The sequence below is a fragment of the Orbicella franksi genome, chromosome 1 (assembly GCF_964199315.1).
Source record: "Orbicella franksi chromosome 1, jaOrbFran1.1, whole genome shotgun sequence".
Classification (NCBI taxonomy): domain Eukaryota; kingdom Metazoa; phylum Cnidaria; class Anthozoa; order Scleractinia; family Merulinidae; genus Orbicella; species Orbicella franksi.
Window position 1 is genome coordinate 41,504,649 of NC_138145.1, and position 25,978 is coordinate 41,530,626.

Below are 25,978 nucleotides of genomic sequence, written 5' to 3' on the forward strand. Positions count from 1 at the left end.
AAAGAAAGTTAGACTGTTTTACCCCTTACTTGAGGAAATGGAGAGGGGTTCAATTCATTGAATGAAAAAATACCCCCCCCCCGACACACACACACACACACACACACACACACACACACACAAGTGCCACACGCGTGCGTGCACCACACACATGCGCCTGTGAAACATAAATACGTTCTCCATACGTACGCCAAACAAGCAAACCGGAGCGCTGATGTGATAAGATGCAACGTTGCGCGTCAAATAAACGTAGATTGTGCTGATTGCACACAAGATTTACCGCGCGCAAATGTCTCATACAATTGTTTCCCTCGAAGTAATAGCATAGTAAAAGCTTCGAGGTGAGTGTGTGGCGTGCTGTTACGGGCGTGTGTGTGTGCGCTCGCTCGCGTATGTGTGCAAGACATGACCCGCGCACGTGTAAACATGAAATGTAAAGAGCAAAATGGTACATTTCATGTTTATTACCCTCCTGCCATCGTATGTTGCTCCTATGTATTTGTATGTAACCAATGTATTGATGTATAACCTATATATTACCGTATGTAGTCGTCTGTATCCGTATGTTTCTCGTATCTAGTCGTATGTTACTCGTATGTACTCGTATGTACTCGTATATTACTCGTATGTACTCCTGTGGTGTTTTAGTCACGATCACATTTCGGTGAGAAAACTCTGTCTCGCTCGCTTTCCACACGTGTTTCATTCAACTCGAAAAGTGAAGAACGTGCCACTCCGCGCTAAAAATTTTTCCTGCCATTTTCATATTATCACTTCGTTAAGAACAAAGTGAAATGTCCACATCATTTCGTCAATTTACGTAATGGGTATTTGTCTGCGGATTATCTGTTCCGAAAAGCGAACAGCTATCTCAGCCCGGAGATACGTTCGAGGAAAACTGTGAGCTTCGGGGAACTGATAAATAGATAATATCCAAGTATATTTTTAAAGTCAAATAAACGCTATTATCCTTCAAATGTTTTGCGCAGCACGCAAGATCTTTTAAACGTTTGGGAATATCACTCGGACAGTGAAAACTTACTTAACCTGACTCGTTGCCAGCGATCTCTTGTGTAATTGTTAGACGAGAGGGATTATGGGAAAGAGCATCCAACACGTCTTAGTGAATGATCAAGACTGGGCACGAATCTCACTAGGAGTGATTTCACTAAACCACTGACAATGCCTCTGTCCACTTGGGTGGTATAAATGGGTAGAGGTGAATTTAACGCAGGAGGTGGGCGGGGAGGGGGGGGGGGGTAACCCAACAATGTTAGTCGTTCGCAGACTTGTTTTTCTTCTAAGAACATAATGAGTTTCTGTCGATTTTGCTCACTGCAACAGACCAAGCGGCTTAACCCGCTTTGGCCTGGACCAATTTGGGATTCCTGTCACTGCTAGATAAACAGCGCGAAGGTCATTCAGGACTAAAGATTTCACAGATTACATTTATCATGTAATAGGTAACAACTTCCAGGCCTGTGTTCACACAAGCGACGTGCGCTTTCTTTAATATGCATCACAAACCAAAAGTACATCAAACACTTGGGAAAAAATATTTACAAAATTAATACAAGAGTTGTAAAGAAAAAACTAATAAAAACTAATAATTTAGAAGCAAACTTACAAACCCTCGATATAACAAATTAATATCTGTCAACCCTTAACGGTATAATATGCACACTCAGGATCAATTGGCTGATGCTAAAATTAATTCGCAAATACAGATAGAGAGAAATATGTGTGTCCTTATTTACCTTATTTATTGAGTATGTAGTTTTCCAAATGAGGAAGCTGGCGAAGGACATGAATAAGCGAGAGTGAATAAAACAATTGACGTTGCGGATGAAAGCGTCAACCTGTAGCTACAACAAGACCGAAAGGTGGTCTGGGTACTTCACTGGAATATTCCCTGTCAGTCTACTAGAGGGTATCTACCAGATTGTATTCTTACATTTGAACTATTTAGTTTTCCTTTCCTCGAGTTCTTTTTCTGTTTCTTCACTATTACTTGGCTTTAAGTTTGCAACACTCTAAAACAACTTAATTGTTTCGATCTGTTTCCAAATGTTTGGCAAAAGGAAACATCAATATCCATGTCATATCGCAGCGCCTCTCTACTTCTATCCCCGAGGGAAATCCCATATAAAAATGACGGGGACGCTCTTTTAGGGGTTAAAAACGCGGTTTTGGTATCTCTTAGCATGTTCAGCCTCAAAAGGTCCACAGCGGGAGCTGAGCTGACACAAATATGGCAGGAGACATTTGTCAATCAACCCATTTTTTTTTTTTTTTTTTTTTTTTTTTTTTTTGCGAAACGACAAGTAAAAAGATATAGTTTTTGTTTTTCAACAATGCGTTTTATCATCATGTATATCACTGCGATTAACTTCTTATTTCTTGTAAGCAACTGATGTTTAATTTTGTCGCATTTACACCGGGAATTCACAACTCACCACATTCAGTTTTAAATGTGTTGTTTTAGAATTGTTGCCCCTAAGAGGTGAAAAAAAATTCAAGCCACGCCCATAAAACGGGATAGTGGTATATATAAAGAACACAGCTACTTACAAAGTGTGCACGCTTCTGAATTATGACATGATATCAATCGGCTTGAAACGAATATTGCGACTAAAAGGACAAGGGCACCGGGGGGGCACTCCCATATAAAATAGACGGGGGGTGCTCGTCGTACCTTTTAGTGGTTAAGAAAGGGGTTGTGGTACCCCTTAGGGTGTTAAGCCTCAAAAGGTCCACAGCTGGAGCTTTTGCGATTCCTTTTAGGGTATTGGGACGAAAGAATATCTCAGGAGATAATGTGTTATGTAAGAATTTGTACCTCTTAGGGGAGAAAACCAACTGAAGCCACGACCACAAAACAGGGTCATTAGCTTAAATTCATGTTTAGATGAAAAGGACAAGATCGTAGCATATATGAAACTCGATGCAGTGATGGTTTTAAAACAGCGAATTAAATTCGAAACGGTCAGATGTGGCCCGTTTCGCAAATTTGCGAAATACGTGACTGACATTGGCGTGACTGCCTTACTTCTTTCGTTACCAAGGTGATATAAGTAACCTCAACAGTAACAACAGCAACCTCAAACGGGTTGTATAGTAAACCTTAACTTAACCAAACTCGAACTCTTTGTTCAAAAATCATCACTGTATCGATTTTTATCTACGAAAAGTGTTAAAGAATCGGAAGAAAAAAGTTACATATCTTAACAGTCTTCGAACAGCTCGTTTCGCAAAATACAGATCTGTAATTTGCGAAACGGGGCACTTCTGACTTTTTGGCTCGAACTCTTTTGTTTAAAAATCATTGCTGTATAGAGCTGTACCTGCGAAAAGTGTTAAAGAATCGGAAGAAATAAGTTACATATCGTCACAGTCTTCGAAGAGCTCGTTTCGCAAAATACAGATCTTCCAATTTACAAATTCTACACTTCCGCTGTTTTATTCCTAGTTACTCATGCGCAGTATGGTGCATGAGTTGTAACATGGGCTCCGTTTCTCCGTTTTGGTGTCACATTTGTGCATGCAAATTTATGCATGCAAACATTTACCACGCTCTTTGGAGCTCCGTACGCCATATTGGATTCTTCAAGAAGGTGTCGGTTTTTCGCAAACGTTGTGCTTTTTTCCCAATTTGATACGGTGTGAAAGTACCTATCAGTACTTTAGTTCGTTGTTAAGATTCTGAACTGACATGTGAGCATGCATGGACAGCAAGAAAGTGTTTCTGGAGAGGTGAGCCATTGTTTATGTCGATCGCCATCTGACAATATGACAAGTCTCAAATTTAGTAGGGTTTTGGAGATTCAAGGACATATTACGAAGAATCGTTTACTAAAAACGTGCTTTGTATACTTAATCTTTTGGTCAAAAAATGCTTCTTATTCGTGTAAATGGACGTTTTCAACAAAATGGGCAGGTAATAGGCCACGTTCGATATATCAACACTCTAGCATGTCTCCGAGGATTTCACGACAAAATATTCAAGTTTCTTTTGCCCCTCAAATCCCAAAAGATACTCAGTTACAAAGAAATCATTTTAAAAGAAAAATAAATGCTATAACTTGATGTTTCGGCGTTATGTTGTCGCCATTATCAAATGCAGATTAAAGTCGTCCAGTTCAGTTATAGTTATAGTTGTATACTAGCTTAGGTGTTAAGAAGGAATCCACCAAAAGTTCGAGTAACAAGTGGACAAAAACTTTTTACTGAAATTATTTACATTGTATTGGAAACTTTTGTGCGACTCTTTTAAATAACTTCTCAAAAGAAATCATTTCTAACAACACCAAATGTAGAAAACAAATTTTGAAGTAATATATGAAGCACTTGAAAGTGCTGGTGAAATGAAACTGATGATGAAATTTTACCTGTGTTTTACCTGACAATTTCTCTGAACCTTGAAATTTACTTGCTCGAGTTCCCATGAGAAAGTGTTTTTGGTGTTATTTCAGACAACTGTTTATATCTTTAGCTTTTAGAAAATGCAAAAAGGACTGTAGTATACTTAAAGTTATTCTGGTACATGGTTTGTTTCCATTAAAAACCTGAATTGCTCGATTTCCTATCGGGATCGAGTCAAGAAGAATGTGACGAACAATGTCAGGTAATAAAACACTTGTGTGTTTAAGTTTTTTTTTTCCTTTTTCTTTTTCTGCTTCTTGGTTAGTCTAGTACACTTTGTATTTTGTATCAATTGTTGGAACCTATTACACTTTTAGCAACATGTGTAAGGATATATATAATAATATTTCAATTCTCGGAAATATCGCATTGCTTGATATGACTTACAAGAAACACCAGGTGCCGACTGAGGAGTACTGTTATTTTATCAAGTTTCAAGTATACTTTAAAATCAAATTACAAATAAAAATAAGGCAAAGTTGATATTTGTTACAGTGGTCCAGTACTGGAATATATTCCTAACTACCAACATAAACAAGTCTAATACTTGAACAAAAAATGCCTAAAGAGATTTAATTCAGAATAGCTATGAAAAAAGATATTTCATGCAATTCGCAATTCTGAATCGTTTGTTAATTCTCTATCAATAATTTTTCGACTCGGCTTGCTTTCTTATTCGCCTGACGATATCCTTGTAATAAAGATGGCATATTGCAATACAGCACTTATGTTCTCTCCTCCATCTTAATTATCTATGTCTTAGATCTATGATGCATCTTTTTCAAATTAGCATTTCTCCCGTGTTATTTCTAGCTTTAAGATGGCAAACGTTTTAAAATTGCTTGTCTGACTATGTACGCATTGCGTATCTATTTTATACGACTTGTAACATCCTGCGCGTGAGTATAGGCTACTTGGAGCCTCTTGTTTACGTTATCGCACGGAGGAATCTGACTGTTGTGATACTTGATATGTTCGTTCCAGTACAGGTTCATCCCTTTCGTTTCGTCTCGTTTCGTAAAATATAGTAAGCCGTTCATTTCAGTACAGGTTTATTCGTTTCGTTTTGTTTCGCAAAATACAGTAAGCCATAAAGACCGACTATTTTTTGGCCGATAGGTGACAACATATCGTCTCAAAACATACTTTCCGCTTTTCCGCAGTCATCTTTCACCAAAATTAACATTATTGTGGAATATTCCATGCTCGTTTCTTCATCTATTTTGTCTTTAACAAACCGACCAGGCCACAGATTGGTATGACTGCTCACGCACAGAGTGAAAAGATATTCCCAGACTCCCGTTCTCCGTTCCCCGTTACCAGTTTTAGTAACATCCACGATAACAGCAACCAAGCAGAAATGAAATATGAGCGACCAAAGGACGCTAGACCGTAACTGAAAGTTGATTGACAATTATGCTGACTACGGACTACCGGGAATTTCCTGCACGAATAGTTTCGATTTCATATCACGCAAAATGTTTGTAGGCTTTGTAAACGACCTTTAGATCGAAATACGAGTGCAAAATGGTATAAAAGGAGAACGGTTTTTCAAGCCAAGAGCTTATGCGTTTGACTATCACATCAATCGAGTATCGAGCGTCTTCTCGACTGCAACAAGAAACCGACGTAGAGTGTGGATTCTTGGGATGTAACGGTCCAACTCGTACTTCTATCCAAACTACTCCTACTATTTAACATCCGAGACAGGCGAATCGAGACACCGAGGCCCTTAGCTCCTGTCAGTGGGTTAAACGATTTTAGACTTGGAGACGGATGACACGTAGAAAAACTAGACCTCATGACTCAAAATACAGCCGTGGGAGATTTCGAGATCGAATAAAAAATTTCTGTAATTCAAGAATTCAAGAGTTTTCTGCGAAAAAGTGTATGCAATAAAGACATTTTTCAACACAATTGCGTTATTCACTCAGGCTGAAAGTTATTAATTAGTGCATGATTCCACGTGTTTTCGCTACACAGAATCGGATCGATAAGATATCCGAAGATATTGACTATTTTGAACCAATTTTCGACCTCGATACAAGTTTTACAACTTATACTAAGGCGCGAAGTAAAATAGAAAACATATACACGTACTAACCTGAACTACGCTCGTCTTCAGCGACGCAGAATGGACGGTTTCTGTGAGGAATTGTTCAGCATAACCTACAAACAGGCGTCCCTATTAATCGCGGTGGTAACTGAGCAACACCTTTATGTGTGACTTATTCCGATTGGTCATCAAACAACAACAAACATTGGCCTACATATTGATTGGTTCCTGACTAAAAGTTTGACCTCCGGCATAGAAATATCGCTACTAATAGACTCGCTGTTTGGGCTCGTCGCGCAATCTTCACTCCCTCATAAAGTCTGTACAAAATGTAATAGACGCTGAGAAGAAGAGCAAAGTGTAAACTAAAATTACTATGTCCTTACGCAATAGCGCGTGGCATCAAGGGTCAGCAAGACACTCCAGTGTCAGTGACCACAACTAAAAAGAAACCTATGATAAACAAGTCTTACATGTTGGCAAAAGTTGCAACCTCCGGCAAAACCTTGTATAAAATATTCGACAAATTACACAAAGCGGAACAAAAAAGTTTAAAAGAGGTGATCAAAATTTACTGGCGCGTAATGGGGTAAACATATGGAACAATAAAACAACAGTAATAACACAGTTTACATTTATTCTTCGTAACAACAGTAGCGCGAAATATATTTAGTGGTTGCATGTTGTAAGGAGTTCCGTCACACAGTAGTCAACAGATTTTAAAGTACTTTTTCAGTAATGCTGTTTGTAAGGGTTGTCTCGGTAACTGGGTCTTGTCCTTTTATACTTCACTGAACTTGTTCAATTCTGAGCAATACAGTTGCTGTCTTTCGATAATGAAAGCCACGTAAACCAGGGCCGGGGCAGAAGACTCCTGAAATTTTTGTACTGGATCATCCAACAAAAAGTGACGTCACATCCGGTTTAAACGGTGCCGCGCAGCTTTTTTCACAAAGCGAAAAAATGGCGTTTCGATTGGGGAAGATTTTCTTCTATTTGCAAACCGTCAGGTCCGTGTCCTTCCATACTGAGGATAGAAATATGTTGATGGCACATTTCTTCGACTTTTGAAGAAAAACTGTTGGCAAAAGAGAACAGTTAAGTATTGTTTTGAAGGAAAATAACGGAGAGCCTTCTATCATCGAATGGCGGATTTTACACATATTCAAAACTGGTGTTGTTCCGACTTTTGGTTCTTATTGTTCGTGATTCGGTGATAACACTGAGTGCAATAGCCTATAATGTTAACAACAACCTGGATGAAGTATTGCTGGCCATAGTTTGCACTGTGTACAACGGGAACATATTTAACAGAAACCGTTTTTTTCTGAAAGTGAACACAGTTGAAGTTCTGTATCCACGTGCGTGTGGTGGAAAAGACATGCTGAATCGTATACCCAAGGTTAGTATCCTATTTCCGTATCTCTTGTTGAATACGGTTTTTCTCTGTAAGAAATAAGCAATGTTGAGAGTTAGAGGCGAGCTTTGGGGATTACAGATTTCCCCGAAGAGATCAACAAAGGGGTGAAGCGGTCCCCATCAAATTTTTGTGGGAGTTCCCTCCCCCCCCCCCCCCCCGGGCACTGTGAGGTTGTTCATTAATAAATGCTGGACAGAATTCAAATTTTATCCAATCCTCTGTATTGTCTGAACTGCAATGCTGGCCTGGGGATCAACGTCTTTGGGCAGTTCCAAAAGAGTGGGGTTGGCCTGTTTAGGGTTAGCTCTCGATGGTATGGTATATCCTTAGCCCTTAACTTTACCCCCGCTTTTGACAGGTACCCACTTCTACTGTGACCCAGGGTGGGGGCTACTCCCTTATATGCGCTATAGGCGTATGTTTGGCCCCAAAAGGTATGGTTTTTCAGCCGTTTTGATCATAACTTGGGTATCAGTTTTGGCCATTTTGGCCTTAAATAGGGTATGGGTTTTGTACTCTAATCTTGAATTGGGTAATGTTGTTTAGAAGAAGCTAATTTTTCATCATTAGTGGTAAGACCATAAACAAAAGGCCTTCAAATATTATGTTTAGGGCAACTGTGTCAGCTACAATGGTGGTAAATAGGTTATCAAATTTTTGGTCTGGTTGTATATAGGGTAGGGAGAATCGCAGATTTTGGTCATAAATAGGGTAAGGGCTTTGGGAAGCTGGCTGCACTCCACGACCAAATTTTTCTGGGAGTTGTAAATTGTCATCTATTAATAATAAAATGGAGGACATCTTCTGTGTTTTTATTCAACAATTGGACTATAAGGTCAAGAATTCTTTGAGGTGATAGTTTAAGGCTGTATCAACTGTATTATGACCTGATGGGAATCTTAAGCTAGCAATCCAATAATATTGTTAAGTAGAATTGTAATTAAATTTTCTTCAAACCATGATTTACCATTGTTTCTTTATCAAACTTCATACTTAGGTGGAATCATACAAATTTATCTACAATTCTCATACTTGTAGTCATAATTAGTTAATTCGACTATTTTGAGATTTTAAAGTTATGTTCTATATATCAAATTAACTCAGCAAGAGATGCTGTGGGAACACAGGCCGCTGGTGATTGTTTTCACAGCTTTTTTAGTTCTTCCAAAGATCTGTTTACAACACCTCATCTTCTGTTAATCTGGTGGGGATACAATGTAGCTCTGTAGCAATGGGCCCCTTGTTCATTATTTGATCAATGTTTAAATGGCATCAGCCTTCCATCTTGTAAAGAAAGAATGAAAAATGACTGTCTCATATACATGCATCAAATAATTCACAAAGGTCAGTTGTGATTGCTCCATTGTGGGTGGGCTGAGAATTCTAGCTTAGTTTGATCTTAAAGTGATTGTTTGCCATTAATTTCCTCATGCATTCGGCTGAATTTGACCCTGCATGACTATTCATGACCCTTATTGAATAATCAAATGTGCAATATCCCTCTTTGTTTGAGTTTCCCTCAGTCACTCAATCACAGTGAGTTTTGCTGAGTTAATTTTCTCTTCTTTGTAAATTGATATTTCTGCTTTAAATTCTAAATCTAGGCATCATGTGACACTCGCCATGCCAAGAGTTGTCCCGGTTAGCCAAGCTAAAGTGTTTATATAAAGAAAAGTTGTCCTGCCTGTCAGAGTGAGACAGGTTCGTGATCCTAAATGTAAATGGTTGGTTGAATTTTCAAAGCAATAAGTGAAAAGTTAGCTTGGCCAGGGGAACTCAGGAGAAGGGTTGTCTTGGGTACCCAAGACCATATAAATGGGCCTTATATAAATGGGCCATAAGGTCATTCTATTTTATTTCCACACTCCCTCTTCCTCTGTTGACATGAGCTTTAGACAGGGTTATGAAAGAGTTATTTCTGCACTTTTATCTTTTCTGTTAGGTCGTAAATATTGACTTATTTAGTGAGTGTGGCTGGGGGAGGGGGTGTGGATATAAAATGGAATATCCCTAGTCAGCTCTGGGTCCAAGTTGTGTGTTGTCCAACTGATTATGCAAACTATACTTTCCAAAATCTTTATGGGTAGGTGTTTGGAGGATCATCTTATCTGTTCATCACTACACTGGAACCCCACCTTATGGCCACCCCATTCACATAACCACCTTGTTATCACGGCCACTTTATTCTGGCTTGAACAAAAGCTCAGTCAGTCGGTCATTTTCTTATTTAAAGAACGCCTTTAAGCACACTGTTAATGTGGTCAGATTTTTGTGGCCCATTGGCAACCAGATTAACAGAGTTCCACTGTAATTTAAAATTGTCAGTGTTGGTTGTTTTTAGAATATTTGTACCTCATAGAGGTGAAAATGAATTTGAGCTATCCACAAAACAAAATTCTGGATGGTACATTGTAGGAGATCAGGCATCACTTTGATAGGGAAGTCCCATAACTCTATTATTTGGAGATTGGTTATCCCCTATCCCTGAAATTACCAAGGCTGATATCTCCATTATCATGTCATCAAAGCCATAATATTTTGACACCTACTGTATCAAACACAGTTTCCTTAAGCAGTAACAAGAGTCTTCCTTTGGTAAAACCAAAATAGTACTTGTTGCCAGGTGTTTTATTAAAGTATAACCCTTCCAGAAGCCTTCACAAAGTAATATCAGTTGCTAACAATTTTTTTGTGGCTGATTTAAATTTTGTAATAAATCATAATCATAATAAATCATATATAATAAATCAATAAATCGTAATAAATCCTAATAAATCATTTTGTAATAAATTTTGTAATAAAACACGTGAAATGAGTAAAGTAAATTGTACTTAAGAATTATTTTTTAATTATCCTTTTTGTCTAGCTTATGCATCAATGTGCATATATGTTTGGTACAGTTGATGTGATGTCTTGCAGGACTTTATCAACTAAATAAATGTAGATGTAGATGTAGATCATACTGAACATGGCTCAGGTTTAATATACATTTTGTTGCATTTAGCTAACATGTTTTTAGTTAAAAGGAGGTCACTCCAAAAAGCTTGCTTTTTTTGTCTTCACTTATTAAGCAAGTGGTGGATTTAAATTTAGTTTTTTTAACCGTATTGTTAATGAATGGAATAGTTTACCTAATCACATTAGAAAAGCAAATTGTATTGGAACTTTTAAAAGGAATGTTTTAAGTTATCTTATGGATAATTAGAATATTTGTATATTTGTATTTGTATATTTGTATATATATTTTAAATTTTAATAAGTGGGGACATCCCTAGTATGGTGCCATTGCGCTATTGGTTGTCCCCTTCTCCACTGCTTTTTGTTTGTTTGTTTGTTTTTAGTTGGTTATCTTAATTATTCACAATGTATTTGTATTGTATTGGAGTAAATCGTAATAAATAAAATAAATAAATAAATAAATAAGTGAATATTCAGCTTTTCCACTCACCAAAGGTTCAGCCTCTGAAGTGCCAGCTGCTATCCTTAAGAGCTTCGTCTCGGAATTAAGAAGCGACTTCGGAGGCCACCATTTTGCAGCTGTCTTCATTTTGCAGGCTGTGTTCATGTGACTTCATTCTGTCCAACTCAAAATTGGCAGGATTAGGAGAAGAATCTGCAACTGACTTGGCATCTGTCACAAGGTCAGCAAAATCTATTTTTTTCCAATCGATTATCCTCTTCACTATCTTCAATGCTATTATTTTGGAGTTTGGAGCACGTTTAGCTCAAAATAATATGTCTCAAGAGCAGCCATAACCCAGAGTGGTAGTCAAAAGCTTGTGAGAAGCCATTAGGACAAAATCTCTCGGACGGAATGATGTCATGAAAACTTGGCCTGGGTGCTTCTTTGGAGGCGAACTTCATAAGGAAAACCTGCACTTTAGACCCTGAAACTTCTGTGATTGGCTAACCTAAGTGCAAGGTTTACATTAGCATTGACATAAAATGTAATATGTTTTTTGGAGTGACCTTCTCCTTTATACATGTATCCAAAAAACAAAATATATATTGTCCAAACTCAGTCGTGTTAGTAGTGTTAGTGTCTAATGAGAACCTGCAAAGAGATAGTTATACAGTCATTCTTCTCAATATTCTGGGAGTCTCCCACCTACCATTTAGATCATCCACCCCAGACAATTTTTGAACTATTGTCCAGATACAAGGGACCGTGGGCTCTTGGGGACAGTGCATAAAATGCTATTATGATGAAATTTGCAGATGTCCTCCATAATATGAGCATAACAGTTTTGTTACCATGGCAACATACTGGGTTTCAACCTTCCCTGATATAGGCTTTTCTGAGCACCTTTGGCTTTCCATTTTGATATTTGCCAATGGTACCTCATCAGCACAATCCAGAAAGCATATTAATATACAAGGTTGAAGTTGTAGCCTCGTTTAACATTTTTCAAGCTGAAAATCACTGAATTAGTGAAATCAGGTTAGAGGGGACTGGAAAAGAGTGAGTTGCCACAGGAAAATAGAGGCTGTATATAATTTTTATAGCCATAGGTGTGTTTCCTGTAGCTCTAACTATAAGCCTACCAACCTGATGTAATATTGGGTTGAGTGTATGACAACATCAGTCACCTCATTTGCATATTTATAGTTTTCAAACTGAAATATCTTTGGAACTGATGCACATATTTGCAAAAGGTAAAGTGCATTTTAAATTTCTGGTGGAATTCTATGTGATACACCTGAAAATTCTGACTCAAGGGATAAAAATTTAATGATAGAAGTACTTCAAAGCATTGAGTTGAATTTATGCTGTTGGCAAAATTTTACCGTAAGGTGTCGAAACAAATTTGAAGGTGAATTTGGTGTGGTTATTGAATTGACAGAGGTTGGTTTTGTTATTATTGTTATTATCTTCTATATTTTTGAGGCAGAGTGGTTGCTGGCAAAAGCTAAACTGGCAATATCCTCACTGACCTGTGTTTAGATGTTTTAAGGTTTTTGTCTGACAATGAAGGTTAATTTAAGTAGTTTCACTGTCTTTACAATAGTACATATGGATATTAATAGTATAGTTATATTTCAATATCCTCATTCTAAAATTATAGTAATTTTATGGCTCAGTTTCTACGTCTGCTTTAATTTGTTTTAACCAGTAATTTTTTTAAACCAATTTAATTTTATCAAAGGGGATTAGGGGGAATCTGAGAGCAGCAATAAATTAGATCAACAAATATAAGGAAATTTGCAATGATTGCTTTCATTGCCTAGTGGGCATGAAGTGGACCAAAAAGTCAGAGATCTGATGTTTGAATCTAGTCTGTCTGTACAAAATATAAAAAAGATTGTATTGTAGTATAGGAGTATTATGGTAAGTTATGTTGGGGGGTTGATATGGGATCCTGGCTGTACCGTTGTAGGGTAGGAATAGGGACTGAGGGGTGGGTGGTGTGCTTGTGATCCTTTTAAAAACAACTCTGAAAGTGAAAACAAACTGATTTGAAAAATTTACAGCACAGGTAAAAGTTATAAATTGTATCTTGTTTTTTATAGGTGGTAAATGAGCAAATACCCACAAGAGACCTGTCCAAGTGTGATTCTTTTTACTGATAATGGAAATCATAATAAAGATACAAAGCCACCTTGGTGTGGTTTTTTCCTTGACAGTGAAGTGCAACGTAACCAAAAGTTGCGTTCTGAAAGAGGTTTAGAAAAATTAAATGGAAAATTAAACTACACCAGTTTGTGTTAATTTTGTAAGTACTCCTCTCTCCAAAATATATTTGGTATGCTGTCGTACTGGCAAGAATATAATGTAGAAATTTTATGGGAAATGTTTCCATTTAAAAAATATGCAGCTCAGTGACAATACCCGGCGCGTCGGGTATGTTATGGACGGGTCAATGGGTGAGTGAGTGAGTGAGTGAGTGAGTGAGTGAGTGAGTGAGTGAGTGAGTGAGTGAGTGAGTGAGTGAGTGAGTGAGTGAGTGAGAGATGTATGTATGTCACACCAATCAGATTGGATCTACTATGAATAGCCAATCAAATTTCTTGTTGTAAAGGTAAATGGTATGTGAGAAACACAAGATATGTATAAACACAAGGACTTTGGTAATTGAAAAATAAAGAGTGACGTGTATGTTGCCGGTTTGTGATTTTTAGTCCGGTTTGGAGGGGAGTGTGACAGTTACATACGTGCGTTGGGTTGTTTTAGAGTGCATAATTTTCAGTGTAATGGTGGCTAGTTATGAACGAGATGAGTCTTGAGTTTTGAAGCAGTTAATGAGTTAGTAGTAGGCAAATGGCACGAGATATTTTTATTTTTAATTACAAAGGGTAACTTGATACTTTTGTTTTTCACAAGGAGTAAATTCAGTTAGAGGTCACGAATCGTCGGTTCTAGTTCTTAGGACATGTTTTAGAGGAGACGAGACTATTTAGATTTGAAGCAGTTCTAACGTTTACAATAGTAAGTGCAGGTAACGATTGTTTTGTTCTTATTGCATGCAAATATAACGAGATATTTTTATTTTTCAGTTACAATGGGTAATTTGACACTCTTGTTTTTCACAAAGTTGTAAATTCAATTAGAACTGACGAATCGTCACCGCTTGTTCCCACGAGATGTTTGCTATTTTTAGTTTCAAATGGTAACTCGACACTTTTGTTTTTCATATGGAAGTAAATTCAATTAGAGCTTACAAGTTATCGGCCATTGTTCCCAGGATATTAAACAAAAAAGAAGCTTTCATTTCTAGAGTGTTTTTACGTCTCTGCAGTAGCAGTTTAATAGTTTTATTTGATGACATTCATTTCAGTCCGATATTTTTTAAGGTAAAAAGTATGAAAACTGTTCAAATGTTCTTTGAAGACTGCGCGGCACCAAGTTAAAGTGCAATTTAATTAAATCAGACTTTCAACGTGTCAGAAGTTTTTTTCTCTTTCTTTCTATTTTCGGTGAAGTTGTGTTGTGTTGTGTTGTGTGAAAAGGTAAACTTACGTCTCGTATAAAATGCGAAAAAGTCCCTAAATTAACTTGAGTATTTTTGAGCAAAAATTCCTCTTGGGGGTTGGAAGGGTTATGTGATCGGTGAGTGAGGGAGTTATGCATGTGCGCGTGTCACACCGGGTTGTATCAAAGAACGAATCAAATTGCCTGTTAGAAAATAAGATGGTATCTACATTAATCTGAAGACATGTCAGATTACTGTAGTTTGTTCAGTCAAACATTTTATGGCTTACTATTTAGCTATCTTACCATGACCGATGTAACATCACAACCAAAGAAAAAATGTCAAATTAACCAAATCATTACTGTACCATGAATGCTCCTATCTCCGACACTTCACACAAAAAAATAACTCTTGCACGCCTTGTTTACTTACAGGGAGAACGATTATGTCGCAGTCAAATTTTATTTTGCCGCTCAGCCCGCTTGTTTACCGGATGTGACGTCACTTTTTGTTGGATGAGTCAAACACAAAAAAAGTGTCAGGCGTCGCAGAGTGTTCTCCCCCGCCCCTGGCGTAAACAAGTAAAATCCTGTTTCATTTGGCTTGCACAAGGCATTTAATTTTCAGAAACGCTATTACTGCGCATCCTCCCGTAAACCTTAATCTTTTGTCACAATTTACAGATATAGAAGACTTTAGAGGAGACTGTGTGGGGAACATTTCGGGATCGTGACTAAAACACCACACGAGTACATACGAGTAACATACAAGTACATACGAGTACATACGGGTAACGTACAGATGCATACGAGTCAATACGAGTAACTTACGAGTACATATGAGTAACATACGAATACATACGAGTAGCATTCGACTACATACGAGTAACAAGCGAGTACATGCAGACACATAAGGTGGTATACAGGTTACATAGGAATACTTAGCTCTTATTAACCGAGCAGGAGGTCAGTATGCGATTGGGAGAATCTTGACCGAGGTCGTGAGTACAGACCGAGGTCAAGATTCTCCCATACAGACCGACTTAGCTCGGTTAATAAGTTGTTTATTACACGGCAAAGAAGAAAACTTTAATTCGTTTGATGTAACTGGTTTGCTTGCAAACGAAGATGACCTTAACTTAAACCTGCCGAAGTTTGCTCGTCCTCTTTACTTCTTTTTTTGTCATCAAGTTTTTTGGCACTTCCATAAATGATTGATTTTTGTATTTTACTTTGCTACAATTTCAACGCAAAATGAAACCGGTCTAAATGCCGGTATAGTGGCATTTAGTGGTATATGTGCGCGGGTCATGTCTTACACACATACACGAGCAAGCGCAACTGCCACCCACGCGCGCGTACCACACACATGCGCCTGTGGCACATACATACGTTCTCCATATGCGCGCCAAACAAACAAACTTGAGCGCTGATGTGATAAGATGGACGTTGCGCGTCAAATAAACGCAGATTGCGCTGATTGCACACAAGATTTAGCGCGCGCAAAGTAATAGCATTGTAAAAGTTTCGAGGTGAGTGTGTGGCGTGCTGTTACGGAAGTGTGTGTGTGTGTGCGCGCGTGTGGGAGGGGGAGTATCTTTTCATTCAGTGAATTGAACCCCTCTCCATTTCCTCAAGTAAGGGGTAAAACAATCTAACTTTCGTTCAAATTTGCAAATTTTGGTTATTCTCTTAACATAGGTAAGAGATTAAATTAAATTACATGAGTAAGAGATCAAAGTAACAGATTAAATTTATTGGTTATGTACAATAATATACCCTGCCATAGTGCAAGTCACAAAACGGTTCAATAAAGCTTGTAAACAGCAACATTACTTTGAATGTTTGTTTGTTTGAATGAATTTTCCATTATTAATCAATGTATTTATATTTGATATTCCTATTTATTATATGGCTGTGTCTCACAAGGACTGGAAACTACCGAATTCACGACTTTGATCGGCTGAAATCGATATTGACCTCGGTCAAGATTTTCCCATCTATACCGCCATCTAGACCGGTAATGAAATGTAAAGAGAAAAATGGTACATTTTATGTTTATTACCCTCCTGCCATCGTATGTTGCTCCTATGTATTTGTATGTAACCAATTTATTGGTATATAACCTATATATTACCGTATGTAGTGGTATGTACCCGTATGTTTCTCGTATCTAGTCGTATGTTACTCGTATGCACTCGTATGCAAGGTACGTAGGTAAAGTCTGCATGCGAGCCAAGTGGCCCATCAGGCCGGAGCTTATCCCGGTTTCTGTAGTATGAAGCGACTAGGAGTATTTCTACTCCCCCCTGGATGGGATGCTAGTCCATCGCAGGGTTACCCCCAGCATTAAGTTCGCCGGTACCCATTTATACACCTGGGTGGAGAGAGGCACTGTGGGAGTAAAGTGTCTTGCCCTAGAACACAACACAATGTCCCCGGCCAGGGCTCGAACCCGGACCGCTCGATCCGGAGACGAGCGCACTAACCATGAGGCTACCGTTACGTATGCACTCGTATGTACTCGTATGTTACTAGTAGTACTCGTGTGGTGTTTTAGTCACGATCACATTTCGGTAAGACAACTCTGTCTCGCTCGCTTTCCACACGTGTTTCATTCAACTCAAAAAGTGAAGAACCCGCTACTCCGCGCTACAAATTTTTTCCGCCATTTTCATATTATCACTTCGTTTAGAACAAACTGAAATGTCCACATCATTTCGTCAATTTACATAGTTGGATATTTGTCTGCGGATTATCTGTTCCGAAAAGCGAACAGCTATCTCAGCCCGGAGATACGTTCGAGGAAAACTGTGAGCTTCGGGGAACAGATAAATAGATAATGTCCAAGTATATTTTTAAAGTCAAATGAAGGATATTATCCTTCAAATATTTTGCGCAGCACGCAAGATCTTTTAAACATTTGGTAATATCACTCGGACAGTGAAAGCTTGTAACCTGACTCGTTCCCAGCGATCTCTTATGTAATAGTTAGACGAGAGGGATTATGGAAAGAGCATCCAACACGACTTAGTGAATGATCAAGACTGGGCACGAATCTCATGATTTCACCAAACCACTGACAGTGCCTCTGTCCACTTGGGTGGTATAAATGGGTAGCGGTGAATTTAATGCAGGGGGTGGGGGGGGGGGGGGTAGCCCAGCAATGTTAGTCGTTCGCAGACTTGTTTTTCTTCTAAGAACATAATGAATTTCTGTCAATTTTGCTCACTGGAACAGACCAAGCGGCTTAACCCGCTTTGGCCTGGACCAAAGTGAGATTCCTGTCACTGCTAGATAAACAGCGCGAAAGTCATTCAGGACTAAAGATTTCACAGATTACATTTATCATGTAATAGATAACAACTTCCAGGCCTGTGTTCACACAAGCGACGTGCGCTTTCTTTAATATGCATCACAAACCAAAAGTACATCAAACACTTGGGAAAAAATATTTACAAAATTAATACAAAATGAAAAACTTCAAGAGTTGTAAAGAAAAAACTAATAAAAACTAATAATTTAGAAGTAAACTTATAAACCCTCGATATAACAAATTAATACCTGTCAACCCTTAACGGTATAAAATGCACACTCAGGATCAATTGTCTGATGCTAAAACTAATTTGAAAATACAGATAGATAGAAAGATGTGTATCCTTATTTATTGGGTATGTACTTTTCCAAATGAGGAAGCGGGCGAAGGACATGAATAAGCAGGAGTGAATATAACAATTGACAATGTGGATGAAAGCGTCAACCTGTAGCCACAACAAGACCGAAAGGTGGTCTGGGTACTTCACTGGAATATTCCCTGTCAGTCTACTAGAGGGTATCTACCAGATTGTATTCTTGCATTTGAACTATTTGTTTTTCCTTTCCTCAAGTTCTTTTTCTGTTTCTTCACTATTACTTGACTTTAAGCTTGCAACACTCTAAAAAAACTTAATTGTTTCGATCTGTTTCCAACTGTTTGGCAAAAGGCAACATCAATATCCATGTCATATCGCAGCGGCTTTCTACTTCTACCCCCGAGGGAACTCCCATATAAAAATGACGGGGACGCTCTTTTAGGGGTTAAAAACGCGGTTTTGGTATCTCTTAGCATGTTCAGCCTCAAAAGGTCCACAGCGGGAGCTGAGCTGACACAAATATGGCAGGAGACATTTGTCAATCAACCCATTTTTTTTTTTTTTTTTTTTTTTTGCGGAACGACAAGTAAAAAGATATAGTTTTTGTTTTTCAACAATGCGTTTTATCATCATGTATATCATTGCGGTTAACTTCTTATTTCTTGTAAGCAACTGATGTTTAATTTTGTCACATTTACACTGGGAATTCACAACTCACCACATTCACTTTTAAATGTGTTGTTTTAGAATTATTGTCCCTAAGAGGTGAAAAAAAATTCAAGCCACGCTCATAATTCGGGATACTGGTATATATAAAGAACACAGCTACTTACAAAGTGTGCACGCTTCTGAATTATGACATGATGTCAATCGGCTTGAAACGAACATTGCGACTAAAAGGACAAGGGCATGGGGGGGGGGGACTCACATAAAAAGTAGACGGGGGTGCTCGTCGTACCTTTTAGTGGTTAAGAAAGGGGTTGTGGTACCTCTTAGGGTGTTAAGCCTCAAAAGGTCCACAGCTGGAGCTTTTGCGATTCCTTTTAGGGTATTGGGACGAAAGAATATCTCAGGAGATGTGTTATGTAAGAATAGGGGAGAAAAACATTTCAAGCCACGCCCTAAAAACAGGATCTTGGTACCTCTTAGGGGTTCTTTTCAAAATTTCCGACGAGCACCCCCGTCCTTTTCATGTGGGATTCCCTTCCCCAGAGCAAGGGCAACGTTAAGTTTCTAATTAATGCCTAATAGTCTAGGAGACGCAGAGCGCAATAAGATTCTACGACTTGAGTTTCGTAATCGTAATAGTCCTTCTTTAGTCCCATCGTTAAGACACCAGGCAAATGAAACACAGTAAAACGTTTTTTCTCAAACGTCGGCTTCAAATAAACGTCGGGTTTACAAGGCCAAGTCTTCAATACACAATCGAAGTGTTTACTCAAAAGTAATACATCACCTAATACTTAAACTGTGCAAAAGAAAATTCATAGACAGTCGCCTTCCCCCTACCCCATCCATGTAGACATCTCTTTGTATTCTTACGTTTGTACTTCAGTCGTATGGACTGTCTGCTACATCAGTCATGCAGGCTACATACGTCCAAGTAGGTACATGCATTACGCGTTAAAATAAGCGCATACATGTTCCCTTAAAAGTTCAATAAAATGTATTTACACCATCCGACAGTGTCTCGCCAAATTTGGTATAATTGCTTTGAAAATGTTGCGCTATGATTGTAATGAACTGAAGGCAAGCACTAGTCTTCATCTTAAGAGAGATTTTATAAAGAAAGAAAATTGTCTGTTAAGCATACGTTTGCGGAGAATACAGAATTATCAAACAGACTACGAGCCTGGGTTTTCTGTGAGCGAGTCGTTGTCTATCGGTCATAGAAAACGAGGGCGAGTACAAAAAAAATTCTCTCTTTCGAGAGCAACGTGTCCACGGCCTATGTGCTGGTAGTTCCACTTGGGAATTGCAGTTTTTTAGAACATAAAATTTCCAAGGGAATCTATCAATCCATAGGCGCGAGTCATGAACACGATTTTCATTTTCTCTCAATTGTTTACCACGAAATGTTCCTGTACTAGTAAACCTAAAACTGAAAACATCAAGACATTATTTACCGTAATGTCCAACCGTTCTGGAGCGCAATTGCCATTTTATCGTACCGTTGTTTGTCGGTGTATTCAGCAGTAGTATTTACTTCTACGTGCTATTTTCCAAGAGAAATCTACATGGGATAACGACCAAAACGACTCAAGATTCTTGCTCTTTGGTGCCGCCCATATATGCATAGCTAGCTTGAGGTAATCGGTTCAATGCCCGTCATTCTCTCTGATGAGCGCGCATCTCTCCTAAACTTACAGAAATACTGCAAGACTCGTAAATATATTCAGGGATCACAACAAAATGTGATATTAGGGCCTCAACAGACTAGGACAATTGGTCGTCCATAGATATTAGCACCTAACTGCTCGACAGAATAATTCCACACACTGGAAGCTAAAGTTATTAATTTCTAAATATCTATGCGAGAACTTGATTAATAACGTTCGATGAACATGTCAGAGGTGCCTATTTTTTCCGCTAAAATCGTTGGGATGAAACACTTAAATTCAGTGTTTTAGGAAACACTTAGTACTTGGTTGTTAGTTGGATTTACATGTAAGGTAATTAAATTCCAGTAAAAGTGTCATCGATACCTTGGTTGCTTCGATCTTTTAAGCTATTGATAATCCTTTGTTGTCTACAACTAACGTTTTGCTTTAAAAGCCTGATCCCAGCAAGCATTAAATGGGAGACAACTCAGCTTCTCTTCGTGGTAGGTTTCGTGCTGGGATCAGGTTAAAACGTCAACCATATCGATCTACCATTGACAAACTCGGATTGTGTCCTCTTACTCAGTCGATCTCCAGTAACTGTTGGCGGACAAGACGGCTGCACACTTCTTCAATCTGTTCTTTAGTTCTGTGTGAGGAGATCAAGTAAGACACTATTTTTATTGTGATTTTATAAACAAGCAGTTGTTTTGCCTTTCATCAGTACTACATAGTGTATTTTGTTTCTCTATGTTTTATCTTCACTGTCCTTGCCCGTTCACATACTCTTGAAATACCGTCAAGTAATCTTTCAAAACCTAAGCGTAAAAACGAACCGGTCTTCCTTCCATAATCAGCAAGTCCTATCTCGTGACGTATGACCAGTTTTATAGATTGTATGACTTGTCAACCTACAACCATATCAGGCAGAGCTTAGGGAAATGCTGTCGAAGTAAATATTAGCAGCAAATTATTTAAGTCCATAAAAACCCAGAGCATACCCTCTAAAGGTGCGTTATTATGGTCAGGATTTATATATGACCCATTTTATGATCCAAGATCAGTCGGGTCATGGTGCATCAAAGGAACCAATGAATCTTCTCTTCGCAAGGATTCTTTGGTTCCTTTGATACACAGTAATAATCTGAGTGATCCCGGATTATAAACACTCATTCAAATCTTCTCAAGGAATCCCAGCCTTATTGTCTTAGCATAACCTCGTGACTGAGCCAGAATATCGATAGAGCTGACATGTATAGCGACGTTTTCTACTAAAATCTGCAAACAAACGCAGGCTCTTTCGAGTGTTGTCGATCAATCCATCGTGATTGGTAGACAATAAGTTTGCCAATGCTGGGCCTCTGAGTTAAGCTAAAATCGATGTTGAAGCACGCCTATGCTACAAAAAAAAGCCCAAAATACCGTTGAAGATCCTTGGTGTTGTCATCCAGCACCCTCTCCTGAATGGTCTGTGACCTTTCAAGGCATTCTTTTGCTTCCTGGAGTTCTCCCCTTTCTTTCTGCACCATACCAAGATCAAACAGAGACTTGGCCGTGTCACGATGATCCTTCAGCAACTCTTCCCGTATCCTCAGTGCTTCATCTGAATACTGCTTAGCTTTGTCGTATTGACCAAGAGCATAGTAGTTATTGGACAGATTGTTGAGGATGGTTGCCGTGAAAGGATGATCACCCAGTTGTTCCCTGTAAACTGGAAGGGTCTGACGTTCTCTGACTGCGATGGCTTCACGGTGGTCTCCTTTAAGCGACAGGGCCACTATCAAAATAATTTACAAGAAAACGTTATTATTCCTCTGTCTCGATGCCTTTGAGTTAAGTACAAGGAAAAACTAGTGAGGAATTGATCCGGCCCCTGATAAGGCTCCATTACCAGCCACTGTTCGGGAAAGGAGGGGAAGAACTGACGTAGACCGGACTCGAGAGAGCGGCGGAACTCGAGCCTATTCTTAGATAGACTTCACGTGTCCAACTGTTAGTCGGTTAGAATCCCAATCCGATTGGCCGTGGCTAGACTCTTGGCTGGTATCATCGTGCTGTGCTGACGAACAAGACTATTTACTGTCACAGTGTTTCGCTGAAACTGAGGATGCATAAACAATAAATGAAACGTACCTGCCATATCATTGTATGTTGCTGCAAGCATGACGATGCCCTCTTCCCCATGTCTTTTTCTAATGTCGATAGCCCGCTGAATCTTCACTTTCCCTTCAGAGAATTTGCCTTCCTTTGCGAGACATCGACCAAGTTTGGAGAGACATTGGGCCCGGCTATTTCCTGTGTTGATGTTCAGATTCCGACTGCTCTGAATTTTGTCGGCTTCCACCAAATATTCCTTGGTTCGGTCCGCCGCTACATCACACAGACCTGGCGAACATGAGCAGTGGAACACTTGTTTGATCCCCAGGGAGGTGAGGCACTCACTCAATCTCTTTTGATCTTCCATTTCTTCAGACTTCTTTCTTAACAAGTTGAAAACAAATTCATATCTCTCCTTTCCAATCATCTTCGCCAGAAGCTCCCCAACGCCGTTGAAGACATCGATGCACTTCCAATTTGTTCTGCAGGCATTTCTCCGTTGTCACACCACCCAATAAGTTGCATGATGTTCTCTTCGTCCTGTCGGAAAGCTGTGATTGCGTCTGAAGCGTTCTTGCTCAAGAACAGTTTAAATGTGTCTGTCAGGAAGGTACGAAAGTAGTTGATGAACACATTCCGGGCATTGACAAAGATTTCACGAAAACCTGACTGATCTGATGTCTTCTTTCCGCAGTAGTCGCGAATGACTCTGAGAAAAGTAAAGAAACAAACATCCTTAACGATGTTTTGTCCTAAAAGAGATCGCTTTGCCAGTTCCAATGCATTATCTGTGAGCTGATGTTCACTCAGCTTCAAGGGTTGAAATATTTCTTCAGCTCTACGCAGGGTGAAACGCCCTCTAAGAAGTGCTAATATTATGAGGGTGCTCTTTTCCTTTTCATTAAGTCTGCCAAAGCAAATATCAAGGCACACGTTAATCTTTTTTTCTTTCGGGACGGACTGGATCTTTCTTAAGAACTCAAATGCATCGCTCGGTTGTGCGCAGCTCATACGTGCCACGAGATCAAGCAGGTCGGAGTGTGACATGGCTAAGGTGTACAGAACGAGGGGAATGCCGCTGCAAATCTCTGATAGCTGGTACGCGAGCTGCTGGTCAACCACCCTTTCTTTACCAACCCTTTGCAAAAGCTGAAATGACTCTTCTGGTTTAAAGCAATCCAGATGAACCTTTTGCTGCCCTAGGTCCGGAAACACAATTTTCTCTGATGAGGTGACCAGTAACTTGACTTTTCTTGAAATCATCACAGTTTCAGTGATAAAATTCATGATCTTCGATTCTTCGCATGGTGGGGTCATCCTCCCTTGTGCCACTGCTCCTTCATGGGGAGTTTCTCGCCCAATGTCGCCCAAATACAGCAGAAATTCGAAGTTGTCCAACAGCAACACAGTGTAGAAAGCTTGGCTTTTCAGGCGATTTTTCAGCTCTGATATCGGCTTGTCGACAGGACAAGGGTAAACTTGTTGAAGAGACTTTTCTGCGAAATCGTCCAAAGAATTTATATATCTGCAGTTGACATAAACAACCACGGTGCAACTGTCGGAGTCCAATCGGTCGTTTGCTACCTTGATAGCTGTGCTTGTTTTACCCACACCAGTAACGCCATGTACGAGAACACATCTGCAAACGTGTGTTGGACAGAGGTATCTGCTAATGGCGTTGCATTCCTGGTCACGACTGACAAAATGAGGAATTGTTTGAGGGAGATGGGAGAAATCTCTGCAGGCTCCTGTGAGACAAATGTTTCTTCGTTAATCACCAACTTATGTAGATAAAATATCCTCTAGAAAGAGCATCTAATAGGAGCGAGAATCCGCCAACTAATGTACACGGTTCTTCCTAGAACACAAACTATCAATATTGTAAACTATGTTGACCAACAAGTGGACACAATTTGCGTTTGTCGGCAGTTGTTAGGTGTTCGTTCTGTTCTTCTGAGATTTATATAGGTAGATGTGACAAAATTTATTGACGTGGCACACTTTACGGCACTGTTTGTGCCCCTGCAACGTCGAAGATGAAACTAGGTCTATACTTTATTGTTGAAAATAGTCATCGATTAGTTATCGTTTTTTCAGTGAATAATAAAAATACAATACTGAATCTCCGACAGTAACAGTTAGAGCATTAATTGTATAATTTATGAACTCCATTGATTATTTTATTAGCACGCCGTTAGTGCAGTGCTTATCCTCCTGTTTTGATAGGCGAGACAAACTACTTTCAATCTTTTGATTATATTTTTGTTGTTCTTGTTATTTATTTCTTTGTAAGTTTACGATCATAGCCATTTTAAAATGCTTTACGCTTTACGCTACAATGCGGAAACAATTTATGAATATATGCAAATAAAGCCTGTTGTTGTTGAGTCTGATATAAAATTTCAAATTACCTGCACTAGTTTCCGATACTGGTAATGAGACTATGAAACCTGTGTAATTGATCAAGCAAAGAACAATACTAGTCAATACAAATGACTGAGTCATGAAAAAGCTATTTCGTCACAATTCTTTCCCAATAACATTAATTTTCCATCTAATCATTCCCCATTTTTACATCCTCGAATTTTCATTCCCATGCTTTTCTATTCCCATGCTTTTACGTTCTCCCATCATTTCGTTGTAGCAACAATTGCAATCAACTTTCTCAGGAAAAACAGTGAAGAAAAGACCGTGAGACTCAATTTAACATTAAAAATTCAAAATACCTGGACTGGTTGTTTCCAGTTCACCAGCACTCTTTGGTTGATCTGAAAGACCTGGAAGGGAAGGTTAAGTATTTGTTATTTAAGGTGACCGAACACAGTTTTCGCGCGCGTTCTCACTAGTGCGATTCAGCGCGCGCACAAGGATTACAAAAACCAAACATGACGTCGATACAGCGATCATTCTAATTGCTCAATGCCCGCGCTAACTCTGGACACAGTGTATTGATGGTTTTAGTCTTTTATTAGAAAGGTATGTTAGAAAAGGTAACAATGCAAAGAACCCAACAATTCTTAGATTTACTTTTGTTACCGAAAGAACTCAGTTAAGTGCAGCGCATGCGTAATAAGTCAACAATTGTGATTGACTGCGGAATAGCTTTCTCGGAATTACGCC

At 38.9% G+C, this 25,978-nt stretch overlaps 1 protein-coding gene and 1 pseudogene across 1 annotated transcript in view; one reads left to right on the plus strand and one right to left on the minus strand.

Moving 5' to 3' along the window:
* Positions 1 to 5,222: 5,222 nt before the first annotated feature.
* Positions 5,223 to 25,978, plus strand: part of LOC145481309 (uncharacterized) — a 100,632-nt gene continuing 79,876 nt past the window's right edge. Inside the window, exon 1 of the mRNA XM_081459774.1 lies at positions 5,223 to 5,411. The gene's annotated coding sequence lies outside the window, so the exon portion shown is untranslated. The remainder of the gene's footprint in view (positions 5,412 to 25,978) is intronic.
* Positions 21,164 to 25,765, minus strand: LOC145502057 (uncharacterized; annotated as a pseudogene).